General features: G+C 43.5%; 1 long non-coding RNA gene across 2 annotated transcripts in view; it reads right to left on the bottom strand.

Annotated features, from left to right (window-relative positions):
- Positions 1–6,215: 6,215 nt before the first annotated feature.
- Positions 6,216–13,146, bottom strand: part of LOC142491997 (uncharacterized) — a 44,314-nt gene continuing 37,383 nt past the window's right edge. For both annotated transcript variants that reach the window (XR_012800647.1, XR_012800646.1), the window contains exons 2-4: positions 6,717–6,763; positions 6,414–6,471; positions 6,216–6,278 (exon numbers count right to left, since the gene is read on the bottom strand). This is a non-coding gene — a long non-coding RNA (uncharacterized LOC142491997). The remainder of the gene's footprint in view (positions 6,279–6,413; positions 6,472–6,716; positions 6,764–13,146) is intronic.

Genomic DNA, 13,146 nt, shown 5'->3' with positions numbered 1-13,146 from the left:
CCCAAAACATAAATGAGCATAAGCATTAAAAAATGAATACAATACTGCAACAGTAACTTTAAAGCCTTTTAAAAAAAAAAACTTTTTTTATTATATTAAAAACATTTCTGGGGGTCGTGCGCATGACGTCACGTGGATGCACACAAGATAAGGAAGCTCTGTGTACTCCTCAAACATATTTAACTATAACCCCCGATCGCCACATTGATCAGTCCGCGGGACACTCCATAGGCCAGGGGAACCAGTGGGGATGGCTAACAAGAGAACCCCGAAGCCAGGGACCCCCGATCTCAGTCGTGGGCAGCCAGGCTGAAAAGAAAAAAAACAAAGATGGCCAAATAAAGAAGGAGAGAGGCAAGCTGCGGGACCTGCGGGGGATTTCCTTGATAGAAAAGCAACCCTTAGAAACTCTGCAGAGAGGGCCACAGCCGAGGGGGAGGCAAGGTGGAGATCTGCTTTCAAGAGTGAGCTGGATATGGCTGAGGGTGACACAGTAATCACAAAGCAGGACCTCCAGAATATGCTCAGAGAAAAGCAAGCGGGCTTTCAGTTAGCTCTGGATAGAGCGGTAAGGGAATTTAAAACAGAAGTTTCCTTACTGGCTAAAAGAACTAAGGAGTGTTAAAATAAGATGGACATTTCCCTACAAAATCAGGTAAATACTGACGATGAGGTCCTGCGTCTCAATGACGAGATAAGAGCTATGAGGGACGGCATAGATGACCTGGAGAACAGGGAGCGGAGGCAGAACCTATGAATCTGTCATGTCCCTGTGTCGGTGTCTGCAGAAGCCCTCCAGCCATATCTTAAGAGAATGTTTATGTCAATTGACTCCCAGCTACAAGATGGCGATCTTTTGATGGATAGAGACCATAGAGCCTTAGGTCCAAGATTTGGTGACCCTAAAAGAAGCAGAGATGTCGTTCTGAGACTCCACCAATATGCAACCAAGGAAAGGATTATAAAAGGCTGCAGAAACAGAGGATCCATTGAATTTTAAAACAACTCCATCCAGATTTTCCAGAATCTGTCCAGGGTAACAACTGAGGAGGAGAGGGCTGTGACCTGTAACGGCGGTACTCCAGGAAAACGGTATTCGCTACCAGTGGGCCTTTCCGTTCCGCCTGGTGATAAACCATGAAGGCAGACAGATCTTGATCCGCTACCCCAAGGAATCAGCATCTTTTCTGTCGGTGCTGGGTCTGACCCCCAGGAATGGATCGGGCCAGCACTAAAGACCTCGAGAAGGCAACATGGATATGACCGATCAGCTGAGGGTGCGGTTGCCTGAAGTTAAAAGATTTAAGACCGACAGTGATGTTGTGGGACTCTCGTTGGGTTCGCAGCCATCTCCTTGACTGACGATCCGCCAGCCAACGGCAACCCAGGGAAAGATACCCTGGATGTGTAGCTATATTTGTTTTCTCTTTTCTCTCCACTTTTCTCCCTGTCTCCCTCTATATTTTTCCAATATATTATAGGGTCTGTTTTATATATGTTTGGAGTCTTTTGCCTGCCCCCTGGGTGCCGGTCTACTACAACTATTCGGTGGATGAAACCGTTGAACACACAGATCGAACGCTCCAGCGATGGATGAAGGGGCTTGGCCCAAAGACTTGAAAAGGCTGGGGGCCTTTGGTTTTTAGACACAGGGGACACCAAACCTTATGGAGAAGCCAAGAGCAATCAAAAATGTAATGTTAATAGACATTGAACACTTAGACACTGAGATAAAATAGGAAACTGTGTTTTTGTATTTGTATTCCTAACCGGGAAGCCTATCCCTATAAGTGCACATTAACATGAAAATAGTTTTATATGTTTAGCTGTTCCACGGTTGTCAAGGATTAATATGCCTTATAGGCCATTTTATATTCTAAGCGGGCTGCAGTGAAGGTGCATCGGGGGAGGGGGAGTAGAGAGGAGGGGTGTGCAGGTTCTGGGAGCCCTGCATGCCCGGTGTCAGGTTGCCCCGTAGGGTCTGGCCGCAATTCTGGGATTAGAGCCTGGTTACACTCATTTTAATATATAGTTAAATTTTAGTTTTTTCCCCAAGTCCCCGGAGGGGGAAAATCCCATCCCATTATTTTTATCCCCAATTGTTTCCTACAACCATTTTTATCCCCAATTGTTTCCTACAACCATGAGAGAGAGAGATATGATATTGGAAATAAATAGTCAAGTATCATTGAAGTTAGTATTCCTGAATGTTAAAGGTCTTAACAGCAATGGTAAACGTAGACTGGCCGTAAAAGAATTCAGAATCTTGAAAGCAGATATTGTTTTGTTGAAAGAGACGCATTGTGATACTCAGGAACCACAAACACTTTCAGCGGGACATAACCTATAGCATTATACTCTTCCTTTACTAGCAAAAAAAGAGGGGTTGCGATACTGATTAAATGGGACATACCATTCCAGGTATTGGAGGTTAAGTGAGATTAAGGTGGAGGTCACTGGTGGTTCACGGGCTTCTCTCAGGCCAACATATCACGTTAGTTAATATAAACTCACCCAACGAGGGACAAATTGATTTATTAAGGGAAACACTGGAATCCATGGAAGCTAGCCAAAAGCAACTGCTGATATTGTGTGGTGATTTTAATATGGTACCAGACCCGGATGTGGATAAGTCCTCCCACCCAGATCAAGCACCCTCTGCAATGACATATAGTGTAGCCAAGAAATTTAGACTGCTACTAAAAGAATATGGTTTATGGGATGCTTGGCATAGTTCACATAAAGGACAGAGGGATTACTCCTTTTATTCCACCCCACATGATTCGTACTCCAGAATTGACCATATATTTGTCTCCTCGGGTATCCTGGAGGTATTGATCCACTCAGATATGGGCCTATCACGTGTTCAGACCACCTCCGGGTGGCGATTGTGTTCAATCCTGTAACGGATCCGCACCTTAGTTTACTGTTTGCCTTGCCTTACAGACCTGTGCAGTCCTGGAACACTTCCCCTGAAATTTACTGCAGCCTAGATTCACTCATTAAAGCAATACTGTCACACGCCCCTTCTGCTATTGGTTCACTGACCTTTAAATACTGCCTTCCCACAATGCATCCCTGCTGAGCATAATTCCTTCCCTGGACGTTACTGTCTCTGCCACAAGCCGCCCTGGCTTGTATCCTGGTGTACTAACCTCTCTAGTTCTTATCCCTAGTTCCTAAGTTCCTGAGGCCTGCTGATAGTTCCATGCAGAGGCCCGTTCCTGACTCCTGTGCTGAAGTGTTGTTTCCTGAGGCCTGCTGCTAATCTCCATGCAGAGGCCTGCTTAGAACTTCTGTGCTGAAGCGTTGGTTTTCCCGACGCTGCCCCATGGTGTACTTCGGCCAGCCCGCTGTCTCCCCCTGCTGAGACCGGCATCATGGGCCGAGGCCGCTCCTCGCGCAGAGGCCGCTCACGCTCCTAAGCTGAAGTGGGGAACTCCTGACTAACTGTTGCTGAACTCCTGCTTGAATAACGATGATCCTGCCTTCTCCAATCCTGACCTTGCTATGTACGACTACGAACTGCGCACTCCGGATCAGTCTGCGCGGACTAAGGTCAGTGATTATATAACCCCACCTCAGCTCCGCGGTCCGGTCCCGGTTTGTGGCGAGCACAATCGTAACAAATCCCCTTTTTCTTGGAGGATGAACGAAATTACTGAATTTCCCAGAGATTAGCTCACAAATTGGAGACTCCCTCAAAAATTATTTCCATATCAACAATGGTAGAATAAACATCGACACTATGGGAGGCACATAAGGCCACGATCAGAGGACAGCTCATCTCAAAAGCATCACACAGAAAGAGAACAAACATAGAAAAACAAAAAATCCATCGAGGAAAATGTATAAAATCCTGACCCAGGCAAGGGAGGATCTTTAGAGGGTGCAATTAGAGGATGTAGAGAAAGCTCTTAAGTGGACCAAACAAACGTATTATGATAAGGGAGATAAGTCGGACATTTATTGGCTAATAAACTTAGAGGGATCAGGTTGAGAGCATTAGTCCCTGCTATTAGGTTAAAAGGGGGATGCGACTTATAACCCCTCAAAGATAGCAGTGGAATTGCAAAATTTTATACGGATCTCTATGATCTTGACAATTCAACTCTGAATGCTAAAGTCCTGGACCTGACCCAGATTGAGGCCTACCTTAGAGATTGTAACCTCCCAAAACTACCACAAAGTTTTAAATGCAAAAATAACCCGGTTAGAGTTAGTAAGGGTGGTTAGCCCATTGAAGCCATCAAAGGCTCCGGGTCCAGATGGTTTCTCAAATCTGTATTACAAACGTTTTATAGGAATCCTAGGACCATGTTTACTAGATTTATTCAATGATTTTCTTATCGAAAAAACAAATCCCCTCACAGATGATGAAAGTCAATATAGTGGTGATCCCTAAAGGGGGTAAGGACCCTTTATGTTGTGGTAGCTACAGACCAATCTCACTGCTCAATACAGATGTGAAAATGTATAGTAACATTTTGGACAACAGGTTGAACCCACTACTCCCTAGATTAATCCATTATGACCAGGTAGATTTTGTGACTGACCGTCAGGCGTCGGATAACACAAGGAAAATTATTAATGTGATAGATCCGATACATAAATCTAAGAGGAAAGCAATGTTGTTGAGCCTGGATACAGAGAAGGTGTTTGATAGGATAAGATGGGATTTTATAGATAGGATGTTGGAGGCATTTGGATTTTAAGGGTTTTAAGGGCCTTCTACCACATGCCGACAGCCACTTTGAAGATCCCAGGGGGACTAGATAGGGTTGACCCCTCTCTCCTCTTCTTTTTGCCCCAACAATTGAACCCCTTGCTGCAACAATCAGCTTCACCAAATCTACAAGGAATTAATATAAATAAGGAGTGTTACAAATTATCACTTTTTGCGGATGATATTATCCTTACTATAGCTAACCCATTGACATCTCTCCAGAATTTACAATCCGCTCTCAGGAGGTTTGGGGAATTGTCTGGGTATAAAGGTAATGTGGGAAAATCAGAAACACTAAATTTAACGTTAATGGAAAGGGAGGTCAACATTCTTAAACGATATTCTGACTATACAGATGTAGCCACAAGTATCCGATCACTTGCCTGGGTAAAAACTATGGCATCCCACAGTAAATGCCTCAACATTTCTGTGAGATTCTGCTGCTGCCAGACTAATGGCCCATCGGATTAACACTGCAGGGGTCCCTGCAGTCCCATTCAGTTTGAATGGGAATGCATGGACCCCCCGCTGTGTTAATCCGATGGGCCATTAGTCTGGCTGCAGAAATTTCACAGAAATGTTTCCGTTTATTGGGAGATTTTCCAAGGCAAGTGATCTAATACTCGTGGCTGCATCTGTAGGTGGAAAAAGAACCATCTGAATTATTTGGGGATATACCTTAGTAGGGACTACAACTCATTATATAAATATAACTATCCCGACCTTTTTTCAAAGATTAGAAAAGATCTACAAGTTTGGAATTCTCACTATATGTCCTGGATAGGGCGTATAACTGCGGTTAAGATAAATATTCTCCCCAAACTTCTATATTATTTCCAAACATTACCAATATCTGTCCCACATACAAATATAAAAGAAATCCAAAACCGTATTACGCAATTTATTTGGAAACATAAACAACCGAGAAAAGCTAGGTCAATTATGCTGGAGTCTAAAGAGGAAAGGGGTCTTGCGGTTCAAAATATTCTAAAATATTATATAGCCTCTCATTTGAAACAAATGGTTTATTGGCATTCCCAATACGCCCCTGTTCGGTTATCCAGGGTTTTTGCTGGGGTTTCAGGGTCGGGACTTTGAAACCTGGAGACAGAGTGGAATTCTAGAGATGGGAGATTTATTAGAAAAAGATACGTTGATGTCGTTTGAGGAACTAATGAGAAAATACGGTTTACATCGGATGGAGGTGTTTAAATATATGCAGCTCCAACATTTTGTGCACCAGGGTTTTTATGAGGAATTCCCTAAATATACACAATTTGAAGATTTATGCAAAATAAAAAAATATCAAAAAGGTGCTGATCTCATCCCTGTACCAAGGTTTAATCCCCCAAAAGGATACCCCGGCCCATAAATATATGGACCAGTGGGCTCTAGATCTCGAGACGGAAATAACAAGGGAGGACTGGGAAGATAATAGATGGATAATGTGGACACTAACAAAGTGTAAATGAATAATGTAATAATACAATGGCTCTTCTTCCAAATTTACATTTTTTTTCCCAACCTGGCTAGCTCTTGGACGTCTTGGCCTCTAAAGAGAGAATATTCAATATTAATAATCGCATATACCATACAGGAGTTTGCTGTGCATGCGTGTCTCTATGGGAACTGGTTGAAAATAAAACTAGTGTACAGTAGATGCATTACTTACAGTACTGTACATTACCTGACAGGGTCGCTAGATGTCTTTCCTGCACGAACACGGTGTTGGCTTTGTCCCGCTGCTAAACCGGCAAAACATACATTAACATAAGCATTAAACAATGACTATATTATGCATTTTTGCATTTTTTTTCAATACGGTACAGTACTACAGTCGTACAATTCTATAACTAAATATTCTTCATTCCCCATCTAACATCTTTTTGCTGTTTCTGTTACATGTGCAAATGGTACATATGGCAATTAAGAGATAATTTTTTAGAGAAGAAAATATGTGGCATGCATGAATTAAAGAACAGTATATTACCTGGCATTATTGACAGTTTCCTGAATGAGCTCGGTGTTGTCTTCGCACTACCCAAAACATAAATGAGCATAAGCATTAAAAAATGAATACAATACTGCAACAGTAACTTTAAAGCCTTTTAAAAAAAAAAAACTTTTTTTATTATATTAAAAACATTTCTGGGGGTCGTGCGCATGACGTCACGTGGATGCACACAAGATAAGGAAGCTCTGTGTACTCCTCAAACATATTTAACTATAACCCCCGATCGCCACATTGATCAGTCCGCGGGACACTCCATAGGCCAGGGGAACCAGTGGGGATGGCTAACAAGAGAACCCCGAAGCCAGGGACCCCCGATCTCAGTCGTGGGCAGCCAGGCTGAAAAGAAAAAAAACAAAGATGGCCAAATAAAGAAGGAGAGAGGCAAGCTGCGGGACCTGAGGGGGATTTCCTTGATAGAAAAGCAACCCTTAGAAACACTGCAGAGAGGGCCACAGCCGAGGGGGGGGCAAGGGGGAGATCTGCTTTCAAGAGTGAGCTGGATATGGCTGAGGGTGACACAGTAATCACAAAGCAGGACCTCCAGAATATGCTCAGATTAAAGCAAGCAGGCTATCAGTTAGCTCTGGATAGAGCGGTAAGGGAATTTAAAACAGAAGTTTCCTTACTGGCTAAAAGAACTAAGGAGTGTTAAAATAAGATGGACATTTCCCTACAAAATCAGGTAAATACTGACGATGAGGTCCTGCGTCTCAATGACGAGATAAGAGCTATGAGGGATGGCATAGATGACCTGGAGAACAGGGAGCGGAGGCAGAATCTATGAATCTGTCATGTCCCTGTGTCGGTGTCTGCAGAAGCCCTCCAGCCATATCTTAAGAGAATGTTTATGTCAATTGACTCCCAGCTACAAGATGGCAATCTTTTGATTGATAGAGACCATAGAGCCTTAGGTCCAAGATTTGGTTACCCTAAAAGAAGCAGAGATGTCGTTCTGAGACTCCACCAATATGCAACCAAGGAAAGGATTATAAAAGGCTGCAGAAACAGAGGATCCATTGAATTTTAAAACAACTCCATCCAGATTTTCCAGAATCTGTCCAGGGTAACAACTGAGGAGGCGAGGGCTGTGACCTGTAACGGCGGTACTCCAGGAAAATGGTATTCGCTACCAGTGGGCCTTTCCGTTCCGCCTGGTGATAAACCATGAAGGCAGACAGATCTTGATCCGCTACCCCAAGGAATCAGCATCTTTTCTGTCGGTGCTGGGTCTGACCCCCAGGAATGGATCGGGCCAGCACTAAAGACCTCGAGAAGGCAACATGGATATGACCGATCAGCTGAGGGTGCGGTTGCCTGAAGTTAAAAGATTTAAGACCGACAGTGATGTTGTGGGACTCTCGTTGGGTTCGCAGCCATCTCCTTGACTGACGATCCGCCAGCCAACGGCAACCCAGGGAAAGATACCCTGGATGTGTAGCTATATTTGTTTTCTCTTTTCTCTCCACTTTTCTCCCTGTCTCCCTCTATATTTTTCCAATATATTATAGGGTCTGTTTTATATATATTTGGAGTCTTTTGCCTGCCCCCTGGGTGCCGGTCTACTACAACTGTTCGGTGGATGAAACCAGTGAACACACAGATCGAACGCTCCAGCGATGGATGAGGGGGCTTGGCCCAAAGACTTGAAAAGGCTGGGGGCCTTTGGTTTTTAGACACAGGGGACACCAAACCTTATGGAGAAGCCAAGAGCAATCAAAAATGTAATGTTAATAGACATTGAACACTTAGACACTGAGATAAAATAGGAAACTGTGTTTTTGTATTTGTATTCCTAACCGGGAAGCCTATCCCTATAAGTGCACATTAACATGAAAAAAGTTTTATATCTTTAGCTGTTCCACGGTTGTCAGGGATTAATATGCCTTATAGGTCATTTTATATTCTAAGCGGGCTGCAGTGAAGGTGCATCGGGGGAGGGTGAGTAGAGAGGAGGGGTGTGCAGGTTGTGGGAGCCCTGCATGCCCGGTGTCAGGTTGCCCCAGTAGGGCCATATGCCCGCCAGGCCAGGCCCCATAGGTTCTGGCCGCAATTCTTGGATTAGAGCCTGGTTACACTCATTTTAATTTATAGTTAAATTTTAGTTTGTTCCCCAAGTCCCCGGAGGGGGGAAATCCCTTCCCTTTATTTTTTATCCCCAATTGTTTCCTACAACCATGAGAGAGAGAGATATGATATTGGAAATGACTAGTTAAGTATCATTGAAGTTAGTATTCCTTAATGTTAAAGGTCTTAACAGCAATGGTAAACGTAGACTGGCCGTAAAAGAATTCAGAATCTTGAAAGCAGATTTTGTTTTGTTGAAAGAGATGCATTGTGATACTCAGGAGCCACAAACACTTTCAGCGGGACATAACCTATAGCATTATACTCTTCCTTTACTAGCAAAAAAAGAGGGGTTGCGATACTGATTAAATGGGACATTCCATTTCAGGTATTGTAGCTTAAGTGAGATTAAGGTTAAGGTCACTGGTGGTTCACGGGCTTCTCTCAGGCCAACATATCACGTTAGTTAATATAAACTCACCCAACGAGGGACAAATTGATTTATTAAGGGAAACACTGGAATCCATGGAAGCTAGCCAAAAGCAACTGCTGATATTGTGTGGTGATTTTAATATGGTACCAGACCCGGATGTGGATAAGTCCTCCCACCCAGATCAAGCACCCTCTGCAATGACATATAGTGTAGCCAAGAAATTTAGACTGCTACTAAAAGAATATGGTTTATGGGATGCTTGGCATAGTTCACATAAAGGACGGAGGGATTACTCCTTTTATTCACCCCCACATGATTCGTACTCCAGAATTGACCATATATTTGTCTCCTCGGGTATCCTGGAGGTATTGATCCACTCAGATATGGGGCCTATCACGTGTTCAGACCACCTCCTGGTGGCGATTGTGTTCAATCCTGTAACGGATCCGCACCTTAGTTTACTGTTTGCCTTGCCTTGCAGACCTGTGCAGTCCTGGAACACTTCCCCTGATATTTACTGCAGCCTAGATTCACTCATTAAAGCAATACTGTCACACGCCCCTTCTACTATTGGTTCACTGGCCTTTAAATACTGCCTTCCCACAATGCTTCCCTGCCGAGCATAGTTCCTTCCCTGGACGTTACTGTCTCTGCCACAAGCCGCCCTGATTTGTATCCTGGTGTACTAACCTCTCTAGTTCTTATCCCTAGTTCCTAAGTTCCTGAGGCCTGCTGATAGTTCCATGCAGAGACCCGTTCCTAACTCCTGTGCTGAAGCATTGTTTCCGGAGGCCTGCTGCTAGTTTCAGGCAGAGGCCTGTTCCTGACTCCTGTGCTGAAACGTTGTTTAGCCAGCACTGGTACCTGCTGCATTCTCCCCTAGCAGTGGTTACCCTTCTTTTTCTGAGGCCTGCTGCTAATCTCCATGCAGAGGCCTGCTTAGAACTTCTGTGCTGAAGCGTTGGTTTTCCTGACGCTGCCCCGTGGTGTACTTCGGCCAGCCCGCTGTCTCCCCCTGCTGAGACCGGCATCATGGGCCGAGGCCGCTCCTCGCGCAGAGGCCGCTCACGCTCCTAAGCTGAAGCGGGGAACTCCTGACTACCTGTTGCCGAACTCCTGCTTGAATAACGACGATCCTGCCTTCTCCAATCCTGACCCTGCTATGTACGACTACGAACTGCGCACTCCGGATCAGTCTGCGCGGACTAAGGTCGGTGATTATATAACCCCACCTCAGCCCAGTGGTCCGGTCCCGGTTTGTGGCGAGCACAATCGTAACAAATCCCCTTTTTCTGGGAGGATGAACGAAATTACTGAATTTCCCAGAGATTAGCTCACAAATTGGAGACTCCCTCAAAAATTATTTCCATATCAACAATGGCTTTGTAGAATAAACATCAACACTATGGGAGGCACATAAGGCCACGATCAGAGGACAGCTCATCTCAAAAGCATCACACAGAAAGAGAACAAACATAGAAAAACAAAAAATCCATCTAGGAAAATGTATAAAATCCTGACCCAGGCAAGGGAGGATCTTTAGAGGGTGCAATTAGAGGATGTAGAGAAAGCTCTTAAGTGGACCAAACAAACGTATTATGATAAGGGAGGTAAGTCGGACATTTATTGGCTAATAAACTTAGAGGGATCAGGTTGAGAGCATTAGTCCCTGCTATTAGGTTAAAAGGGGGATGCGACTTATAACCCCTCAAAGATAGCAGTGGAATTGCAAAATTGTATACGGATCTCAATGATCTTGACAATTCAACTCTGAATGCTAAAGTCCTGGACCTGACCCAGATTGAGGCCTACCTTAGAGATTATAACCTCCCAAAACTACCACAAAGTTTTAAATGCAATAATAACCCGGTTAGAGTTAGTAAGGGTGGTTAGCTCATTGAAGCCATCAAAGGCTCCGGGTCCAGATGGTTTCTCAAATCTGTATTACAAACGTTTTATAGGAATCCTAGGACCATGTTTACTAGATTTATTCAATGATTTTCTTAGCGAAAAAACAAATCCCCTCACAGATGATGAAAGTCAATATAGTGGTGATCCCTAAAGGGGGTAAGGACCCTTTATGTTGTGGTAGCTACAGACCAATCTCACTGCTCAATACAGATGTGAAAATGTATAGTAACATTTTGGACAACAGGTTGAACCCACTACTCCCTAGATTAATCCATTATGACCAGGTAGATTTTGTGACTGACCGTCAGGCGTCGGATAACACAAGGAAAATTATTAATGTGATAGATCCGATACATAAATCTAAGACGAAAGCAATGTTGTTGAGCCCGGATGCGGAGAAGGCGTTTGATAGGATAAGATGGGATTTTATAGATAGGATGTTGGAGGCATTTGGATTTTAAGGGTTTTAAGGGCCTTCTACCACATGCCGACAGCCACTTTGAAGATCCCAGGGGGGAGAGGAATATGATAACAATTAAGAACGGGACTAGATAGGGTTGACCCCTCTCTCCTCTTCTTTTTGCCCCGACAATTGAACCCCTTGCTGCAACAATCAGCTCCACCAAATCTACAAGGAATTAATATAAAAAAGGAGTGTTACAAATTATCACTTTTTGCGGATGATATTATCCTTACTATAGCCAAACCCATTGACATCTCTCCAGAATTTACAATCCGCTCTCAGGAGGTTTGAGGAATTGTCTGGGTATAAAGGTAATGTGGGAAAATCAGAAACGCTAAATTTAACGTTAATGGAAAGGGAGGTCAACATTCTTAAACGATATTCTGACTATACAGATGTAGCCACCAGTATCCGATCACTTGCCTGGGTAAAAACTATGGCATCCCACAGTAAATGCCTCAACATTTCTGTGAGATTCTGCTGCTGCCAGACTAATGGTCCATCGGATTAACACCGTAGGGGTCCCTGCAGTCCCATTCAGTTTGAATGGGACTGCATGGACCCCCCGCTGTGTTAATCCGATAGGCCATTAGTCTGGCTGCAGAAATTTCACAGAAATGTTGCCGTTTATTGGGAGATTTTCCAAGGCAAGTGATCTAATACTCGTGGCTGCATCTGTAGGTAGAAAAAGAACCATCTGAATTATTTGGGGATATACCTTAGTAGGGACTACAACTCATTATATAAATATAACTATCCCGACCTTTTTTCAAAGATTAGAAAAGATCTACAAGTTTGGAATTCTCACTATATTTCCTGGATAGGGCGTATAACTGCGGTTAAGATAAAGATTCTCCCCAGACTTCTATATTATTTCCAAACATTACCAATATCTGTCCCACATACAAATATAAAAGAAATCCAAAACCGTATTACGCAATGTATTTGGAGACATAAACAACCGAGAAAAGCTAGGTCAATTATGCTGGAGTCTAAAGAGGGAAGGGGTCTTGCGGTTCAAAATATTCTAAAATATTATATAGCCTCTCATTTGAAACAAATGGTTTATTGGCATTCCCAATACGCCCCTGTTCGGTTATCCAGGGTTTTTGCTGGGGTTTCAGGGTCGGGACTTTGAAACCTGGAGACAGAGTGGAATTCTAGAGATGGGAGATTTATTAGAAAAAGATAAGTTGATGTCGTTTGAGGAACTAATGAGAAAATACGGTTTACATCGGATGGAGGTGTTTAAATATATGCAGCTCCAACATTTTGTGCACCAGGGTTTTTATGAGGAATTCCCTAAATATACACAATTTGAAGATTTATGCAAAATAAAAAAATATCAAAAAGGTGCTGATCTCATCCCTGTACCTAGGTTTAACCCCCCAAAAGGATACCCCGGCCCATAAATATATGGACCAGTGGGCTCTAGATCTCGAGACGGAAATAACGAGGGAGGACTGGGAAGATAATAGATGGATAATGTGGACAAAACGTCTATATGTACAGTTACAAAGGAGAATATTTACAAA

This window comes from Ascaphus truei, chromosome 4 (assembly GCF_040206685.1).
Source record: "Ascaphus truei isolate aAscTru1 chromosome 4, aAscTru1.hap1, whole genome shotgun sequence".
NCBI classification, from domain to species: domain Eukaryota; kingdom Metazoa; phylum Chordata; class Amphibia; order Anura; family Ascaphidae; genus Ascaphus; species Ascaphus truei.
This window is presented reverse-complemented; position numbering and strand designations above follow the sequence as displayed.